The sequence below is a fragment of the Gorilla gorilla genome, chromosome 16, assembly GCF_029281585.2.
Source record: "Gorilla gorilla gorilla isolate KB3781 chromosome 16, NHGRI_mGorGor1-v2.1_pri, whole genome shotgun sequence".
NCBI classification, from domain to species: domain Eukaryota; kingdom Metazoa; phylum Chordata; class Mammalia; order Primates; family Hominidae; genus Gorilla; species Gorilla gorilla.
The window spans coordinates 22,902,851-22,924,356 of record NC_073240.2 but is presented as its reverse complement, the minus strand read 5'-3'; the positions used below and the strand labels follow the sequence as shown (position 1 = coordinate 22,924,356).

The window sequence follows — 21,506 nt, the reverse complement described above, 5'->3', positions numbered from 1 at the left end:
TTCCATCTGCCATCATAGATAAGGTGCGGGCTTACCCACATCCCACAACAAAGCAGCTGCAAGCTTTCAAGGCCCTCTGGAGCATCAGTGTCCTTTTATTCCTTTTATTTGACATCCCTGAAGGAGGCTGCTAGGGGAGACTGTGTTCCTCCTAAATTCATGTGCTGAACTCCCAACCCTTGGTCCTTCAGAATGAAATCATACTTGGATTAGTGTCTTTTAAAGAGGTAAATAAGTTAAAGTGAGATTCCTGGAGTGGGGCCCTAATGCAATCTGACCGTTGTTATAAGAAGGGGAAGCAGGAGGGAGGGTGCACACGCCCCGAGGGACGGCCATGTTACCACAGAACAGCGAGAAGGCGCCGTCTGCACGCCAGGGAGCGAGACCTCAGAGGAAACCCACCCAGCTGGCAGCTTGATCTTAGGCTTTCATCCTCCATAAGTGTGAGGAAATTGGTTTTGTATTGTAAGCCATCCGATCTGTGGTATTTCATCATAAAAGCCCTATAAAATGAATACAGTAGGTAATAGGAGAGCTACTATACATTGAAAAAGTCGGATGGCCAGACAAACCTAGACACTCCTGTTCAGACCTGAGCAGGGTGATGGACCTGCTTTGGGACAGGAGAGGGGAAGAGATGAACCCAGCACCTAGACCCAGCTGAGCCCATTCCTCAGCAGGCTGTCCCTGGGCCGGAGCTTGCACAGGCATGAAAGAGCCTGTCTTGGTCTTCAGGGGCTCGTGGAGTTGGATGGAGAATGGTGTAGACTCAAGAACACATCATCGGTGTGCCCGAGTTTATGTGAATGGGATGTATTTCTAGGGTGTGCTCACCCCCAAAGAAGAATTAATCAGGTCTCTTGGGATAGAAAGAGGTTGTGGCATTTGTGTGTATTAATAACTGTAGTAGGACAGTAAATTATGTTAAAATGCTTATGGGAAGGCACAATGGAAAGAAACACTTTGTTACAGAAGGGAAAAAAAGGTAATTATTTAAATGAGATGCCTTTGAAGGTCACCATGCCAAGAGGAGCCAATCACATGATGGTGTTAGGTTTCATGTTCAGGAGATCAGGAGGGTCCATCTGCTGGCTTTTATGATACCCTAGACAGAGCTGAGAGTATAATGTATGAATGGAGGGGACATGGAGAAAGGGGAGGCCAAATGTTTGGTGGGAATGGAGGGTCACTATTGGAGCCATTAGGAAATACACAAGCATGAATTATGCTGAAGCACAGAACAGTGTTCCTGGGGAATATTGTGTTGCTTTGGGAGCTGCTGAACATACAGGAGTTTCACTGTTCTTAGTTCTCGAATTCTCTAGACTCTCTTGACCGCCCAATTTTAAATATTGGGAATATAGGTAAGACACATTCATGGTTAAAAATTCTTAAGTGAAGATGTAGGAAGAAATTTAAAGTAATCAATTTAGGTTATGAAAATTTAGTTATGGTGAACTGTGATGTCTGTTTCTCACATGGAATAATGGAATATAAGTAATTACTCATCTCAGTGGTTCATTTTCCCATAGCCATCAATTACAAAACTGCTGGATAATTTCCTGAATTGTCCACCCTAGAAGTTGACCTCACATTTCCTCAGTGAGAAACCGCTAGTCCGGTTGATCCAGCCTCATTCTTCCCGTCAGGAATTTTGTGTCTCTGTGCCCATGTGGCATAGTCCTGGTCAGGGTGGCAGAGGGAAGGAACTGAAGAGGGCATTGTCAGACCATTCTTCAGAGGAGGAGTGGAGAAGAATCGTGTCCCATTTCCCAGTTGGCTGTGTATCTGCATATGGCCTCGGGATTGCTGCCAGCCTATCCATGCATGATGAAGCTTATTTAGGGGACGAAGCCGGCATGCTGAGTGTCCAGTGCCGACAGCCAAGATAATCAACTGCCTGGTGCATGCTGCTTTTATGAAAACAAGCCCAGGGCCACTTGCATTCTTCAGTATTAGATTATCTGGTGAAGTTGTTTCTTCATTTCTGCTGAAATTGCCACATATAATTACCTAGAGGCATTACAATAAACTGATTGAGAGTTAACTGACTTCCTGGTGAGGTTAAAATGAGTGTCAGGTGCACAGTAAGACAGACAGGAGACGTGGGTGCATAGCAAGCTTGTGCTCACCATGGTTTGTACCTTAATTAGAGAAACTTCTGTACCTTCCTTAGATGTTCAGGCACTCCATTGAGGACCCTGACATAACATTATTTATTGACAGACCATAGCTCAAAATATAGAACTGGATATTACCAAGGAGAGTATACTGTTACTACTTTATCTTTATCTTAAAATATACTCTTCCATCTGAGGTGAAAATTAATCCAGATGGTAGAACTTATTGCAGTTACTACAGCATTTTAGGAAATCAAAAGCTGCAGAACAAACATATGGACAGATGGCAGGTATGTTTTTGGAATCGTAAACAATTTCGTGATGATTGTAAAACCAAGGGGTGTCTCACAAGGGCTGGAAACCTCTCAAAATGAAACAACACACTGAGGATCTTTGAGAAGTACTCTGACCTCCAAGCGAGCTGGCTGATACGGAGGCTGAGCTCCATGTAGAAAGCCAAAGGAATTTCTGCAGGACATCATCATGCCAAGCACAGCAGTAAACTGAGTCCCAGCCCTTTTCACACGCTCAATGGTTAGATCTTGGGATGGAATCAAAGAAGCCATTGTAAAATATCAAAATTTAAACCCTGATTTTGAATTTAAAAAGTGTTAACATATGGTTGTGGCCTACACTCAGAAAATCTGTCTCCTTCAGATGGTGTCTCAGTAGCACCACATGGTTTCAAGTGGCTATTCATTAAATTTCTCCATGAAACTACCAGATACAGAATAGATAAATTGTCACTGTCTTAAATCAACCCTTGGGAAAGGAAAACTGTGTAAAGACAGCAGAGAGGAAACATTGCTCAAGGGAAAAACAATCTCCAGAAACTGTTGTTAAAGAAACAGAGGCCCTCTTTCCAGCCAGTGCCGAGCGATGGACATCCCTTGGGACAAATGGCACAGGCGCCGCAAAACCAGGGACAAGAGAAAGCCCTACCACAAGAAGCGGAAGTATGAGTTGGGGCACCCAGCTGCCAACACCAAGACTGGCCCCCGCCTTATCCACACAGTCTGTGTGTGGAGAGGTAACAAGAAATACTGTGCCCTGAGGCTGGACATGAGGAATTTCTCTTGGGGCTCAGAATGTTGTGCTCCTAAAACAAGGATCATTGGTGTTGTCTACAATGCATCTAATAACGAGCTGGTTCGTCCCAAGACCCTGGTGAAGAATTGCATTGTGCTCATTGACAGCACACCGTACTGACAGTGGTACAAGTCCCACTATGCGCCGCCCCTGGGCTGCAAGAAGGGAGCCAAGCTGACTCCTGAGGAAGAAGAGATTTTAAACAAAAAACGATCTAAAAAAATTCAGAAGAAATATCATGAAAGGAAAAAGAATGCCAAAATCAGCAGTCTCCTGGGGGAGCAGTTCCAGCAGGGCAAGCTTCTTGCATGCATCGCTTCAAGGCCAGGACAGTGTGGCCGAGCAGATGGGTATGTGCTAGAGGGCAAAGAGTTGGAGTTCTATCTTAGGAAAATCAAGGCCCGGAAAGGCAAATAAATCCTTGTTTTGTCTTCACCCATGTAATAAAGGTGTTTATTGTTTTGTTCCAAAAAAAAAAAAAGAAAAGAAACAGAGACATCACACTTACTAGAAAAACATATTCTATTTCATATATTATGGGGGTATGATGTGATGTTTTGACATATGCAGGCATTGTGAAATTATTAAATCAAGTAAATAAACATGCCCATCACCTTACATACTTATTTTTTATGGTGTAAACATGTAAAATCTACTCTATTATCAGTTTTCAAGTATATAGTACATTAGTATCATGGAAGTCATCCTGCTGTGCAATAGATCTTCAAACGAATTCCTTCTGTCAAACCAAAACTCTGTACCCTTTCACGAACGCCTAAGCTTTCACATGCCCCTGACGCCAGCCCCTGGTTGGCACCATCCTTCTCTCTACTTCTCTGAGTTCAACATTTTTAGATTGCATGTGTAAGTGAGATCATGGAGTAATTTTTTATACCTGGCTTATTTCACTTAACATAAAGAGTCAAATGCTCAACATCACTAATCATCAGGGAAATGCAAATTATAACCACAATGAGATATCACCTCACACATGTTACAATGGCTTAATCTCAGTCTGTCTTTGTGTTACTATAACCGAATACCAGAGACTGGGCAATTTCTAAAGAAAAGGAATTTATACTTTATGGTGCTTGAGTCAGAGAAGTCTAATATCAAGGCACTGACATCTCACAAGGGCCTTCTCACTGTGTCGTCTCTCAGCAGAGGTGGGTGAGCAAGAGATCATTTGTCCACGAGAGAAAAGAGACCATCTTTTATTAGAAATTCACTCCTGTAATAACTAACCCACTCCAATGATAGTGACATTAATCCATTCATGAGGACAGAGCCTTCATGACCTAATCACATAATAAAGGTCCCACCTCTCAACACTGTTGCATTAAAGATTTTTTCCAAATCCTAAACATTGGGAGACACATTTAAGCCATAGCATTCCATTCCTAATATCAAAATTTATGTCCTTATCACAATGCAAACTACATTCATTCCATCCCAATTGTCTCCAAAGTCTTATCCAGCATCAGTGCAAAAGTCTGAAGTCCAAAGTCTCATCTAAATCAGATATGAGTGTGACTCAAGGCACAATTTAGCCTGATATAATTTTTTTCCATCTGTGAGCCTATAAAGTCAAAACAAGTTATCTACTTTCAAATACAGTGAACAATGGGGCAGGTATGGGATAGAAATTCCCATTCCAAAGCTCAGAGACGGGGAAGGAGAAAGCGGTGCCTAGTTCAAAACCCAACAGGGGAAAAAAACATTAAGTCTTATAGCTGAGACTTAATGTTTTTTTTCCTGTTGGGTTTTGAACTAGTTCAACCATTGTAGAAGTCCGTGTGGTGATTCCTCAGGGATCTAGAACTAGAAATACCATTTGACCCAGCCATCCCATTACTGGGTATATATCCAAAGGACTATAAATCATGCTGCTATAAAGACACATGCACACATATGTTTATCGCAGCGCTATTCACAATAGCAAAGACTTGGAACCAACCCAAATGTCCAACAATGATAGACTGGATTAAGAAAATGTGGCACATATACACCATGGAATACTATGCAGCCATAAAAAAGGATGAGTTCATGTCCTTTGTAGGGACATGGATGAAATTGGAAATCATCACTCAGCAAACTATCGCAAGAACAAAAAACCAAACACCGCATATTCTCACTCATAGGTGGGAATTGAACAATGAGAACACATGGACTCAGGAAAGGGGACATCACACTCGGGGGACTGTTGTGGGGTGGGGTGAGGGGGGAGGGATAGCTTTAGGAGATATACCTAATGCTAAATGATGAGTTAATGGGTGCACACACCAGCATGGCACATGTATACATATGTAACTAACCTGCACATTGTGCACATGTACCCTAAAACTTAAAGTATAATAAAAAAAAATTTAGTGAACTACAATAAGGATAATTAAATAAAAATTGAAAAATAATAAACAATATAAGATGTTTGACAAAGAAATAGGAATAATAAAAATATAGAAATCTTAAAGAATAAAGTGACTGAAATGAAAATGCAATAGAAAGCTCTAACAACAGGCTCAATCAAGCAGAAGGGAAACAATCAGTAAGCTAGAGACAAAACATTTAAAATAATTCAGTCAGAAGAGAAAAAATTAAGAAGATTGAAAAAGAATAAAGAAAGGCTCTGGATATGAAGGGAAACTATTAAGACCTAATATTCATCTAATAGGAGTTTTCAGAAAGAAAAGAAATAGAAAACAGACCAGAAAGCATATCTGAAGAAGAAATTCCAAAAAACTACCAAATCTGGAGAAAGTTGCTAACATGTAAACACAGCAAATGCAGAGTTATCCAAACAAGTTTAAGCCAAATAGGAGTTATCCAAGATGTACAGTAATTCAAATACCAAAAATTAAAGAAAAAGAAAACATTTTGAAAACAGCAAATAATTAGAAGCATATCACATAGAAGGGAATATCAAAATAGCTGTCACTGGATTTCTCAACAAAATCTCAGGAGACCAGGAGAGAGTAGGATAATGTATTCAAAGTGCTGAAGGGAAAAAACAAGGCCAACAAGTCTACTTAACCCAGGAAAGTTGTCCTTGGCAAATGAGAGAAAAGCAAAATCTTTTCCAGACAAACAAAAGCTATGAGAGTTCATCACCACTAAATATGTCTTAAGAGAATTACTAAAGGAAGTTCTTTGAGCTGAATTAAAAGGCTGCTAATTAAAAACATAAAACATATGAGAACACAAATGCAATGGGATAAGAAATACAAAGTCATATCCAGAATATTCTAAGACTGTAATGATGATGTGTAAAGCAATTTTTTCCTATAGTACAATGGTTAAAAGACAAATCTATTAAAACACATAGAGCAAAAATAGTCAATGGATACACATAAGAAAATGATGTAAATTTTGACATCAAAATCGTAAAATGTGGGAGAGGAGAAATAAAGTGTACGGTTGTTGTTGGCAAATAAAGCGTACAGTTGTGATTGTTGTCAGCTTAGAATAGTATATCATATAAAAATAAAGACAAAAAACATCACCCAACACTACACAACTACATGGAAATTAAGTGACTTGCTCCTGAATGACTTCTGGGTGAACAATGAAATTAAGGCAGAAATCAAAAAAGTCTTTGAAACAACTGAAAACAGAGACACAATATGCCAAGATCTCTGGGATGCAGCAAAAGCAGTGTTAAGAGAAAAGTTTATAGCACTAAACAATTACCGCAGAAAGTTAGATATATCTCAAATTAATGACCTAGCATCCAACAGAATAGCTAGAAAAACTAAAACAAAGCTAGCAGAAAAAAAATAACTAAAACCAGAGCAGACCTGACTGAAATACACCATAAAATTAATACCAAGAATCAATGAAACCAAAAGTTGATTCCTTAAAAGGATAAACAAGATTGATCGGCTGCCAGCTACAGTAACAGAGAGAGAGCGAGAGCAAGAAGGAGAGAGAGAGAAGATTCAAATAATCACATCAAGAAATGACAAAGGTGACATTACAGATGATCCAATAAATACAGAATATCCTCCAAGACTATTAGGAACACCTCTATGAACACAAACCACTAAATCTAGAGGAAACTGATAAATTTCTGGAAACAACCTCCCAAGATTGAATCTGGGAGAAATTAAAACCCTAAAAGACCAATATTAAGGTCCAAAATAGAAGCAGCAATAAAAATCTACCAACCAAAAAAGTCCTAGACCAGATGATTTCACAGTCAAATTCTACCATGCATACAAAGAAGATCTAGTATCAACTCTACTGAAACTATTCCCAAAAATGAGAATGGACTCCCCCCTAACTCATTCTATGAAGCCAGAATCTCTTTTGATACCAAAACCTGGCAAGTGAAAGTTTATAGCTACAAGTGCCTACACCAAAAAAGTAGGAAAATTTCAAATAACCTAGTGATGTATCTTTAAAAACTAAAAAAGCAAAAGCAAACAAACCCAAATTATTAGAAGAAAATAAATAATAAAGATCAGAGTGGTAATAAATGAAATGGAAACAAAGCATACAATACAGAAGATCAACAAAGTGAAAAGTCTGTTTTTTGAAAAGATGAACAAAATCAACAAAACTTTACCTAAGAGAAAAAGGGAAAAGACCCAAATAAATAAAATTAAGACATAAAACCAATACTGCGGAAATTAAAAGGATGACTTGCAACCATATGCCAATAAACCGGAAAATCCAGATAAAATAGATAAATTCTTAGATACATACAATCTACGAGGTTTGAGCCATGAAGAAATCCAAAACCTGAACAAACCAATAACAAGTAATGAGATCAAAGCCCTAATAAAAAGTCTCCCAGCAAAGAAAATCCCAGGACATGATGGCTTCTCTGCTGAATTTTACCAAATATTATAGAGGAATTAATACCAACACTACTCAAACTATTCCAAAAATTATAGGAACACAGAATACATCCAAATTCATTCTATTAGGCCAGTATTACTCTGATACAAAACCAGAAAGAGACATATCAACAAAAGAAAACGACAGACCAACATCCCTGATGAACACTGATGCAAAAATCCTCAACAAAATACTAACTAAATCCAACAGCACATTAAAAATTTAATTCACCATGATCAATTGAGTTTTATTCTAGAAATGCTAGGATGATTCAACATACGCAAATCAATAAATGTGATTCATCACATAAAGTTAAAAACAAAAACCATAGGATCATTTCAATTGATGTTGAAAAGACAATCATAAAATAGGAGAAAATATTTGTAAACTATCCATCTGGCAAGGGATTAATAACCAGAATATATAAGGAGCTCAAACAACTCTATAGGAAAATTCTGATCATCCAGTTTAAAAATGGGCAAAAGATCTTGCTCAGAAGAAGACACATAAATGGCAAACAGGCATGTGAAAAAGTGCTCAGCATCACTGCTCATCAGGGAAATGCAAACCAAAACTACAAGACGAATCATCTAACCCTAGTTAAAATGGCTTATATCCAAAAGACAGGCAGTAAGAAATACTGGCTAGGATATGGAGAAAAGGGAACCCACTATTGGTGGGAATGTAAATTAGTACAATCACTATGGAGAACAGTTTGGAGGTTTCTCAAAAAAAAACAAAAATAGAGCTACCATATGACCCAGCAATGCCATTGGTAGGTATATACACAAAAGAAAGGAAATCAGGATACCTGAGAGATACCTGCACTCCCATGCATATTGCAGCACTATTCACAATAGTCATGATTTGGAAGCAACCTGTTTGTCCATGAACAGATGAATAAATAAAGAAAATGTGGTTAATGTACACAATCAAGTAATATACAGCCATGAAAAAGAATGAGATCCTGTTATTTGCAACAACATGGATAGAACTGGAGGTTATTATGTTAAATAAAATAAGCCAGGGACAGAAAGACAAATTTTCCGTGTTCTCACTTATTTGTGGGAGCTAAAACTTAAAATAACTGGATTTATGGAAATAGAGAATACAGTAATGGTTACCAGAGACTAGGAAGAATAGTAGGGTTAAGGGGAGGAATGGATAATCGGCATAAAAATACAGTTAGATAGAATAAGTAAGATCTAGTATTTGATAGAACAACAAGGTGACTATAGCCAAACAATTTATAGTACATTTAAAAATAACTAAAAGAGCATAATTGCATTGTTTGTAACACAAAGAAAGGGTAAATGTTTGAAGTGATGGATATCCCATTTACCGCGATGTAATTATTATACACCGTATGCCTGTAGAAAAATATCTCATGTACCCCATAAACATATACAGTCACTGTGTACCCATAAAAATTTAAAAAGGAAAATATAAAATAAACAACCTGATATTACAACTCTAGTAACTAATAAAAAAAGAACAAACTAAACCCAAAGTCAGCAGAAGAAATAACAAGGATCTGAATAGAAATAAACAAAATAGAGACTAAAACTACAATAGAAAAGAACTCAATGTAATAGAGTGTTTTTTTCAGAAGGATAAACAAATCAACAAACCTTTAGCCAGACCAAGGAAGAAAGAGAAAGGACTCAAATATTAATACAATCAAAAGTGAAAAGGGAGACATTACAACTGATACCATAGAAATATAAAAGCTCTTAAGAAAAAAAGCTCATGAGAGTACTATGAAAAATTGTACAGTAACAAATTGAATAAAGTAGAAGAAATAAATAAATTCCAAGATACATGCAAGATACCAAGACTGAATCATGAAGAAAAAGTAAGTACGAACAGACCAAAAATGAGTAAGAAGATTGAATTGTAATAAAGTCTCCCATCAAAGAGAAGCCCAGAATAGCTTTACTGTTGTATTCTACCAAACACTGAAATAATTAGCAATCCAAAAAAAATCTAAGAAGAAGGAATACTTCACTTCCAAACTTTTTTTACGTGGCCAACATTACTCTGACACCAAAGCCAGACAAGAACAAGAAAAAGAAAAGAAAAGAAAAGAAAAATTACAGGCCAATATCCCTGATGAACATAGATGAAAGAATCCTCAATCAAATACTAGCACACTGAATTCAACAGCACGTTAAAAAGATAACTTACCATGCTCAAGTGGATTTACCCCAAGGATACAAGGTGGATCAACATACATACATCTATAAATGTGATATACATTAACAAAATGAAGCCCAAAATTATATAATCATCTAATTAGATGCAGAAATAGCATTTGAAAAATTCAACATTGTTTCATGAAAAGATTCTCAACAGAGTTGGTTTAGAAGAAATATACTTCAACATAATAAAGACCATGTATTACAAGCCTACAGCTCACATTATATTCAACGCACCCTCCAAATCTCAGGCTGAATCGTGATCCCCAATGTCAGAGGGGGTGCCTGGTGGGAGGTGTCTGTGTTATGGAGGTGAATCCCTCATGGGATGGTGATGGTATCCAATCCAACCCTCAGGAATGGGTTTGCATTTTACCCATAGTAGAGTTACCATCAGATCTGATGGTTAAAAAGAGTATGGGACAACCCCCTCCCCACCTAGCTCCCTTTCTTGCCATGTGACACAACTGCTCCCTCTTTGCTTTCTTCAATGAGTAGAAGTTTCCTTAGGCTTCAGAAGCTAAGCAGATGCTGATGCCATGCTTGTACTGACTGCAGGACCATGAGCCAAATAAACCTCTTTCCTTTATAAATTACTCGGTCTCAGGTATTCCTTTATAGCAAAGTAAAATGGACTAACACAAATGTTATTGGTGATTTATGCAATGGCCATTTTAAGGGTGTGGTGGGGAGAAGCCATATTTAAATATACTGGAGTTGAGAAAGACATGAGGAAAAGATGAAGATTCCTTACTGTCTCTCAAGTATGGCAGGCATGCTCCTGCCTTGTGGTCCCTATACATGTCATCTCCTTTGCCTGGAATGCTCTTTTCCCAGATATTTATATTTCTTTCCCCAACACTCCCTTCAAATCTTTGACCAAATATCACCTTTTCGGTGAGGCCTTTCCTGACTAGCTATTGAAAATTCCACTCAGGGGAATTGAGAGATATTGGTCAAAAGGTACAATGTTTCAGCTAAACAGAATGAATAAGTTTTGGAGATCTACTGTACAGCATAGTGACTGTAGTTAACAGTCATGTGTTATACCATTGTCCCTAAATATCTGCAATATCTGGGGGGCGATTCGTTCCAGGACTCCCCAAGGACACCAAAATCCTGGGATGTTCAAGTCCCTTATATAAAATGATATCATTTTATATTTGCATGTAACCTACGCATATTTTTCCATACACTTTAAATCACCCATAGATTACTTATAATACTAATAAAATATAAATGTTTTATAAATAGTTGTTATACTGCTTTTTTTATTTTTATTGCTTTTACTGTATTTTTTCTGGGTTTTTTGTACTAATACTTTCTATCCAGTTGGTTGAATGCCTGAATGTGGAACTCATGGAAACATAGGGCCAAAAGTATACTTGAAATTTTTAGAAGAGATTTTAAATGTTCTCACACAATAAAATGAAAGTATGTGGAAGTGATAAATATGTTAATTAGTTTGAATTAATCATTTCACCATGTATACATATCAAAAAATCATCTTGTATGCCACAAATGCATAGTTTTTTAATATAAAATAAAAAATATCCCATCACCTATTATAAGGCAAGCGCATATTGAACAAGTGCCAAGTGAGCCTCATATACTGGATAATGATTCCATGGAAAGTAGCCTTGCTTAACTGGGAAAAGACCCAAGTGACAGAGTAGCTCCCTATGGAAAATCGTAACTGGTTTAAATGACAGCTTAAACTCCAGAATGTCTCACCAGTCAAATACATCTCTGTAAAGAAAGAAGTAGAACAATGCTAGTTCTGTGAATTGTTTTTTCCTCTCATGTGAATCTATATACTGTTTTTGTCAATTACATCTTAGTAAGGCTGGCGGTAAAATGCACCTCTGCCAGCTCCCACACACACTCCCTATTGACCTGACATTTCTAATTTTTCTCTACGTTTCCTCATCACTCCCTAATATACTATATAGTTTACTTATTTAACACCTGTTTTCTCCCTTTGGAATATAAGTTCCACATAGGAATTTTTGTACATTTTGTTCACTGCTATGTGCATGAGCATTTAGAGTAGTCCCTGGAACATTCACAGTCAACTATTATTGTTGAATTAACTAATCAGTTCTTAATATTAAAATATAAATATAAATAATATAAACATGTATAGTAAATTTTACACTTAAATACAAACATTATGAATATAAGTGTGATGAAAGGAAAAATTTTAAGTGTTAAATGGTTATGTTGTATTCTTGTGCATATGTTTTCTCAAATTTTTCTATAATAAACTTGTAGTTACACTTGTAAAATATCAAAAGTGAGCATTCGTTAAAATAAATTTCATGCTTTCTGAAATGGCCATTTCAGAGGTGTAGTGGAGGTGAAGAAGAGAAGAGGACTCCCTGTCGTCTCAATCATGCCAGGCGTGCTCCTGCTTCGTGGCACCTACACATGCCGTCTCCTCTGCCTGGAACCCTCTTTCCCCAGATGTTTATATTTGTTGCCTCCACACTTCCTTCAAGTCTTTATCCAAATATCACCTTTATGAGATTTCTAAATTTTTTATTCCTCTATAACATACAAAAAGTACAGTGCACAAATCCTAAGTATATTGCTCAATGAATTGTTATCAACTGATACTCCTGTGCAAAGGTACCTAGTTCAAGAAACTGAATGTTATCAGCATCCCAAAATCCCAACCTTTTCATTGAGGCTTTCCCTAACTACCTATTGAAAATTGCGCCCAGGGGATATGGGGAGACATTTGTCAAAGGGTACAATGTTTCAGCTAAAAGGGATGAATAAGTTCTGGATATCTACTGTACACCATTAACCTTAAGAGAGATCTCAAAAAGGAAAAGAACTCACAAAAAAAATTGCTGTAAAGGATACACATGAAAGGTGCAGAAGGGAAGTGGAGGTGAGTGCAGAGAACTGTGGGCTGAGTCTGAGCCTCAAGGCTTTTTCAGCATAAAATGCCACAATGACTGTTGATAAGCAAGCCTGTCTCCCATTTACTAAGCTTAGGCAATTAAAAGTTTATCACTACCTAATGTATCAAAATTTTATCACTACCCAACACTGATTTAAGGACTCAACACTCTGACTTGAGAAAACCTAAAGTACAAAAAGTTACCACAAAGGTGGGTGAGACTCTCTAAGGAGCTCAAATACATGTCTTCAATGTGTTCTAATTGCAAATTACTTACAGTTTGGCACAACATATTGGGAGAGAGGAGTAGTGGAATAGTAAAAATCAAACCTAACTTCAAAATACTGTAAATTATGGCTCTAAGATAATTCTTAATGACCCAATCAATATGTGCAGTGAGGCTCTTCTCTTCCTCCTCCATGTTACAGATGAGAACACGAAAGACTAAGCCATTCACGTTACCCCAGGGAAGGCAGAGGGCAAGCGCAGTCCAGGTGTCCTGAACTGTACTGTTCGCAGGGGAGGCCTGGCCCACCACTAAGTCTGAATAGTTCCAAATCTATCCTTACATGAAAACAATATCTGCGGACCATTTCATTCCAATTGGTTTTGGGTCCTAGTTTCTGCCCAGTGGTCAAATCCAGAAACCCAATCAGGACCTAGTTTCAATGACTGGCTCTGAGCTTAGCTAATTAATGGCTTCCTGTCCCAAGAAAGGTTTCTTGTTTTTGTTTAATTAATTGTTTGCTATTGCACTAAAATACTTTGTCTTACCTGACAATAGTGAGCTCAGGATTATCTTGGCACACTTGGTTATGTGGTTTGAGCCCTCCCAGAGTGTTACTGTCTACTAGTTACCCATTAAAGTTTAATACAGCAGAAGACAATGAGCTTGCTAGAGATGTCACACAGCCTTTGTTGCCATGGCAATAATTGTTGGACCAGATCATAGAGAAGTATGTAAGAGACAAGAAAGAGAGAACTGCAGGAAAAGCTGAAGCATAATAGTTGTTTTTTTTTTAATGGACTAATATAATGTTTATTGCAAAAGATGACATTTTTGAATTAAATATCTGAAAGAAAATAAAGGTATCTTGCAGAGTTTTGTTTCCTTCATTTGTTATCCTAACATAATAGAAATAAAGAAGTAATACGAAGTTTTAGGAAAACTTAGCAAATTAATAATACAGTTATGATTTTAAAAGGAAATCACTTTCAGTAACAGTAAATTAAAATCTTAATTATTATATTTCACTTCTCTATAGCAAATGGCCACCATGACTCCCTCCTTAAAAAGGAGTCATAAATGGCAATCTGGTTCTTCTTAGGCATCAACATCTTGATGGATGTAGGGTCCGGGGCCAGGGCCTAGATACAGTCTTTTAAAAAGAGACATATGGGATCTATTTTCTTTAAAGCCTACCTAAGCATAATAGTTTTTTAAAATAGTCTCTAACCTTACAGTGGAGTAATGTGTTTAAACTTGTGGGGAAAACTACTTTATGAGAAAGGCTGATTTTCCAGCATCCTCTTAAGGAGATATGGTTTTGGTTTTATGGAAGAATGGTTTCTAAGCTACATTTCTTCTTCTTCTTTTTTTTTTTTTTTTTTTTTTTGAGACGGAGTCTTGCACTGTCACCCAGGCTGGAGTGCAGTGGCGCGACTTCGGCTCATTGCAACCTCCACCTCCCAGGTTCAAACGATTCTCCTTGCCTCAGAATCCCAAGTAGCTGGGATTACAGGTGCCTGCCACGATGCCTGGCTATTTTGTTTTCTATTTTTAGTAGAGACAGGGTTTCACTATGTTGGCCAGGCTGGTCTTGAACTCCTGACCTCATGATCCACCCGCCTTGGCCTCCCAAAGTGCTGGGATTACAGGTGTGAGCCACTGTGCTCTGCCTACATTTCATCTTAAAGTAAAAGTAAACGAATTGGGATTAATTTGGAAGCACACTGACTATTATAACACCAAGAACTTCATATGAAGGCAGATAGATGGCCATTAAAATGGCAGAAATTCAACAAGATTTTTAATAGATGATTGGGTCAGTGAGAAATAGTTTTGATGTGCAATATGAAACCCCAAATATTCCAGGGGCTCCTGGAAAGTGTAAACTTGGAGTTTTCTTGACTTAGAAGTGAAAGAACAGCAGGATTGGAGGTGGGTGAAAGAAAGAACCTAGTGATCTAGGTAATGTCACTTTGGATAACATTTGCTCTAAATTGCTCCCAGCATCAGAGTAGAGCTTGGGAGGAGTGAGTCTGTATTTCAAAGCCCAGGGTTTCAGTCAGTGTGAATGAGACAGTGAGGATTATCCTGCCCTCTTGTGCTTCTGAGCCAACATGCCAGGGCTTGAAGAGGAGAGGAAGGAAATGAAGAAGTCACAGAGTGCCTGACTGAAGAAGCAAAGTGCAGAAACACATCCCCTTCCTCTTCCCTATAGAAGTCAAACTCCCCCGAGACTGCTCATCACTATCAGCATGAGATGGCAGTATATTTTAAAAGTGAATAGAGCTTAAAGTTTAGCCCTTAGGTGGGATTTTGCCGACAGACTTCCTAGGACTTTTGTCCTATCAGAGTGGCCTGTTGTACTGTGAGCTTCTTGTGTCAAAGGTTAATTAATCTTGTCTATCCAGAGTCTAATGTTCGAACGTATGTTCATTTAATCAGCTGTTTATAAAGTATAGTGGTTTAGTGACAAGATTATTTAAGAAAAAATCCCCAGAGATATACTGTTGACCAGAGTAAATTAAAGGTGTAAACATTTAATAATGCCTAGAAGCCCTAATCAGAATAGATATAATTTTTACTAGTAATTCTAATCTTTTGAAAGAAACATCACAACTAGAAATGAAAAAGGTCATGTTACCACTGACCCCACAGAAATAAAAAATAACCATCAGAAACGACTACAAACACCTCTATGCACACAAACTGGAAAACCTGTAAGAGATGGGTAAATTCCTGGACACACCAATAACCTGCTCCAAAATTGCATCAGTAATAAACAGCCTACCAGCCAAAATATATATATATTTTAAAAAGCTCAGGACTAGATGGATTCACAGCCAAATTCTACCAGATATGCAAAGAAGAGCCAGTACTGTTTTTGCTGAAATGATTCCAAAAAACTGAGGAGGGACCCCTGTCCAACTCATTCTATGAGGCCAGCATCATCCTGATACCAAAACCTAGTAGAGACACAACAACAACAAAAAACTTCAAGCCAATATCATGGATGAACATTGATATAGGGCAGCTTATGATTAGTATCATGACAAAGACACAAAGATGGTAAAATAAAAATTCAAGGATGGGGCCAGGCATGGTGGCTCACACCTGTAATCCCAGCACTTTGGGAGGCCGAGGCAACTGGATCACAAGGTCAAGAGATAGAGACCATCCTGGCCAACATTGTGAAACCCTGTCTCTACTAAAAATACAAAAATTAGCTGGGCGTGGTGGCGTGCACCTGTAGTCCCAGCTACTCAGGAGGCTGAAGCAGGAGAATTATTTGAACCCAGGAGGCGGAGGTTGCAGTGAGCTGAGATCACACCACTGCATTCCAGCCTGGGGACAGAACGAGACTATGTCTCAAAAAAAAAAAAAAAATGCAAGGATGGAAAAGGTGCTTTGCTTAGGGGAAGAGGGGAAAACATTCTGGGGGAAAAAAAAATGTCCTTTGAACTGGACCTTGAAGGAGGGTTTTTACAGGTGTAGGCAGAGATAAATAGAATTCCAAACACAGAAAATGACCACAAAAAAGAGAACATAGGAAACTGAACCTATTCAGAGAATGAAATGCTGTCTACTGTCTAATTTATCTGTAAAAGAGAGTAGGGAAAGATAACACCAGGAAAGTAATTTGAAGTCAATTTGTGGAGAACTTGGGACCTTGAAATCATTGATGGCTTTTGGAGCAGACTACAAGATCAAAGCTATGTTTTAGGAGTTTCTAAGTATTATGACTAAGTGATAATAAAGGTCTGAATAAACATTTTCCTCCATAGTCTTTCAAAGTGGAAGTTTGCTTTTAGACAGATGTCTGTAGTCCTAGGGCATACATCTCTGATGTCCTCAACTACTTCACAGCACTTGGTAGGAGCATTCACTCACACATGAGTGTTTAGTTACACTATATTGGCCCCTAAATGCCATAAAGTAAAAATAGAAGGGACACAAATAAAAGTCAATACTTCTCTCATGTTAATTGGGAAGTCACATGTTCCTCTCAAGTATTTGTCAATTAACTTAAACGTTGCTACTTCTTATACTTTTTTCTCATATCTAAAGGATTCTGCCAAAAAAGTGCCATCCTTCTAAAAGTTATTTCTAAATTCTGTAAGTTTTTGTTCAATATGTGACAATGTTGGAACATCAGTACTTTCCTCACTGGGCTGTATATCCTCCAACATATGCACAGTAACACTTGAAATGTTCCTAAACATTATGTTAGAACTTTTGGTAACATTTTGTATCTTATTTCTCCTCAGACTGTGTCTTCCAGAAGATTTTTTGGAATCCATCTGGTGGGCAAGCTCTTTGTAAATAATGATGTCTTAGAATAGTTGTCATTACTCTTTACTGATTCTTCAGAGAGTATGTCATCATTAACTTTTTAAAGATTCATTGGCTTGGAAGATAACTTTCCTAATGCTATAGAGGCTACATCCCAGGAGAAAGTGAGTTTTATAAAGTGCATTTTTAATTTTGGGGCCACAATAAAACTGTCTAGCTGGAGGCAGAATATGGTTTATAAAATAAATCATTTAGAGATTTGGTTCATGTCAAAACGATGATGGCTTCACCTTTTGAGCACTGCTGAGAATCATGACACTCCCATGTCAATCCATTTCCATAATTTCCTAATGTTGGTTTATTAATGTTTCTGGTTGGAAGCCTATTAAAGAGGCATCTATTACTAAAAGAGGCACAAACATAACTTCTAACTAGTCATACCAAAAGACTTCCCAGAGCACTGGTGTAGAGATCAAATTGGAAGAAAAACTTCTGAAAATTTGTGTTTCTTCTCAAAATGCAAGCCCTCTTGACATCTAGAACTCACATCCCTTCATATTTCTGAGGGAAAAAAAGTTTTTTCAGGTAACTCAAATCCCTAATATATTTTTATAAGAATGTAGAAAGAAGTTTACCTATAACAAAAAAAAGTGTTTGATTTCTGTCATTTAGTAAAATTTTTCAATTTTACAAAAAGCATATAAGGAAAATCAATCTCCAAATTTTATGAAATACCTTCAAAAATAAAGTTTAATGTCTAGATCTTTGCAAACTTTTGTACATAATGACTAAATCAATATTATATTGATTTTATCAATATAATAATCACTATATCAGTTTATGAAATTAAGGTAAAAGATTAATCAGGAACTTAAAGCCTTCCCTTTCTACAGAAAACATTGCAGCTTTACAATATTAATATTAAAAGTCAATATTGGTAAGCAACATTAGATAATCACTTAAGCTAACAACAGCAGCAATAGAAATTCAGAGATAATAGCTTTAACGTGATAGCTACCAATTTATTTTAAAATATGTGCATTTCTTTTGCATATGTAAATAATGTTAAGTAGTATGTTTAGCTGAAATGTAAATGGTCAAAACTTTCCTTGCTCAGTCTATTGCACTATAAGTTGGGTTTGCAGTAAGAAACTAACACATTTGTGCCCTCTCAAAGTACTAACTTTGGGTTGTATGCTATCCAGAAACTATATTAAATCATTTCTGTCCTGAAATAATGACCTTACAAAAGGAATTTATCTTTACCTAGTTCTATCACGATTGCATATTAAGGAGAGATTTAGAAGCTGGCAGAAGTTTTTGTTCAATCAGCTACCTACTAAGCCCAAAACTCACATACTGTATAGCCAAGAAAAAGTAAACTACATTCTCTTCCTAATTATTCTTTTGAAAAATGACTTCATGTTCATTGTCTTCTCTTCATTCTTAAAAAACGAACTCATTTTGTAAAAGATTCCTGACTGATAATGTGTCTCTTGACCTTGCAGGTCACTGGCCCAATGAATGTCTCTGAGCCAAATTCCAGCTTTGCTTTTGTAAATGAATTTATACTCCAAGATTTATCCTGTGAGTGGACAATTCAGATCTTCCTCTTCTCACTCTTCACTACAACATATGCACTGACCATAACAGGAAATGGAGCCATTGCTTGCGCCCTGTGGTGTGGCCGGCGACTTCACACTCCCATGTACATGTTCCTGGGAAATTTCTCCTTTTTAGAGATATGGTATGTCTCTTCTACAGTTCCCAAGATGTTGGTCAACTTCCTTTCAGAGAAAAAAACCATCTCCTTTGCTGGATGTTTTCTCCAATTTCTTCTTCTCTTTGAGTACATCTGAATGCTTGATTTTGACTGTGATGGCGTTTGATCAGTACCTTGTTACCTGCCATCCCTTGCACTATCCTAATATCATGACTGGGCATCTCTGTGCCAAACTGGTCATACTGTGCTGGGTTTGTGGATTTCTGTGTTTCCTGATCCCCACTGTTCTCATCTCTCAGATGCCCTTCTGTGGTCCAAACATTAATGACCATGTTGTGTGTGACCCAGGGCCACTATTTGCATTGGCTTGTGTCTCTGCCCCAAGAATCCAACTGTTTTGCTACACTCTAAGCTCATTAGTTATTTTTGGTAACTTCCTCTTTATTATTGGATCCTATACTCTTGTCCTGAAAGCTGTGTTGGGTATGCCTTTGAGCACTGGGAAACATAAAGCCTTCTCTACCTGTGGGTCTCATTTGGCTGTGGTATCACTGTTCTATGGCTCTTATGGTCATGTGTGTGAGTCCAGGACTCTAACATTCTACAGGGACGCAGAAAATCAAAACTTTGTTCTATGCTATGGTGACCCCACTCTTCAATCCCCTTATTTATAGCCTCCAGAATAAGCAGATAAAGGCAGCCCTGAGGAAAGTTCTGGGGAGTTCCAACATAATCTAAGCCATATTAGATTATTCCTCCATGATCAGATCAGTACAGTGTAACAAAGAGAAATCAGAATTATATAGTTATTTAAATCTAAAAAATATGGATCTAGTGATATTAACTATATCAGCCTATGAAATTAAATACCTGTTGGGACCCTTACAAATTAAAGTTGCCAAATTATATAGATAAATGGAAGCGTGTGGTTTCCCTTTGGCACCTAGACTGAGTATTAACTGAGGAATGTACATATTTGGGTGTTTTCTGGATAGTTTCCATCTGATTCGTCTGTGAGAAAAATTCTTTAAGTTCTATTTGACTTAAATTTATTGTTCTGACATTGACAAAATTACAGCTATGTTATTTTGTTTGGTTGGTTGTAAATAAAAGAAGAAAAAATATATCTTCTGATTGTGATTCCTATCATATTTGGCTTTATTTGGTGACATGGTCATTTCTAATAAATAAGCCCTTATAAGCAATTTATCAACATTTTTGTGGGACAGTAAAATATTCTAGCCTAATGATATCCAAACATTACTTCCTTCTGAGCCCCTAAAGGGCAGATTCTAATTCCATCTATAGTAACATCAGTCAAAATATTCACAAATGCATTCTTCTAAATGCCTAATATTTTTACCTAAATAAGGTACCACACCAAAAACATGATGGGTCAATTTATTGAGTTTTAGATAATAGAATATCTTCCACTAAAAATTGGACAGGGCAATGGTGTACTTGTGGATACACTGCTTAAGTTCAAAAAATAAAATCAATGGCAGTTCATTGTCATTTGTTGCTAAAAGAATGTAAAAATAATATGAAGGAAAATTTTTAAAGGAAAAAAGCATTTATAGTTCAATTGCTCTTATGTATCTATTTTTGTTAATACGTCTGTTTCATGTGATTTAATGTTGAACTTGCTCCCATTAATAGCAAGTTTTCATAATTATTCTTAGAAAGCATAATATTTTATTGAACTAACATGCCATGAATTGTGAATTTTTCTGTGGGGAGATGAACATTGTCCTAGACGAAGGGCCTTCCTTCCAAGAAGCTAAGAGCTGACTAGTAAAAGGGAATTTTCAGAAGGGATATTAGGAGAAAAATGAATGCCTCTACTACACAAGAATGACTTCTCACAGAATTTGTACTGTGGCATTCTGGGGTAAGGTTACTGAACACTCCAACACCTTCCTTCCTTCTACCACCAATTTTTTTGATGAACATTGCAGTTATCCCACTTTTTGTAATAAAATAATATCTCAATAAAATCTCCATAAAGATTTGCCTTGATAATATTTTGCAAACCTGAATTAGGACTTATCATCTAATCTGAAACAGACTGTCCCAGAAAATACAGAATATAAGAATATGATGTATG

The 21,506-nt window shown here is 37.2% G+C and overlaps 2 pseudogenes; both read left to right on the top strand.

Annotated features, from left to right (window-relative positions):
* The first annotated feature begins 2,999 nt into the window (after window positions 1-2,999).
* On the top strand, window positions 3,000-3,648 carry LOC101144545 (small ribosomal subunit protein eS8-like; annotated as a pseudogene).
* A 15,515-nt stretch (window positions 3,649-19,163) lies between these two features.
* LOC134757303 (olfactory receptor 11H12-like) lies at window positions 19,164-20,137 on the top strand (annotated as a pseudogene).
* Window positions 20,138-21,506: the final 1,369 nt, after the last annotated feature.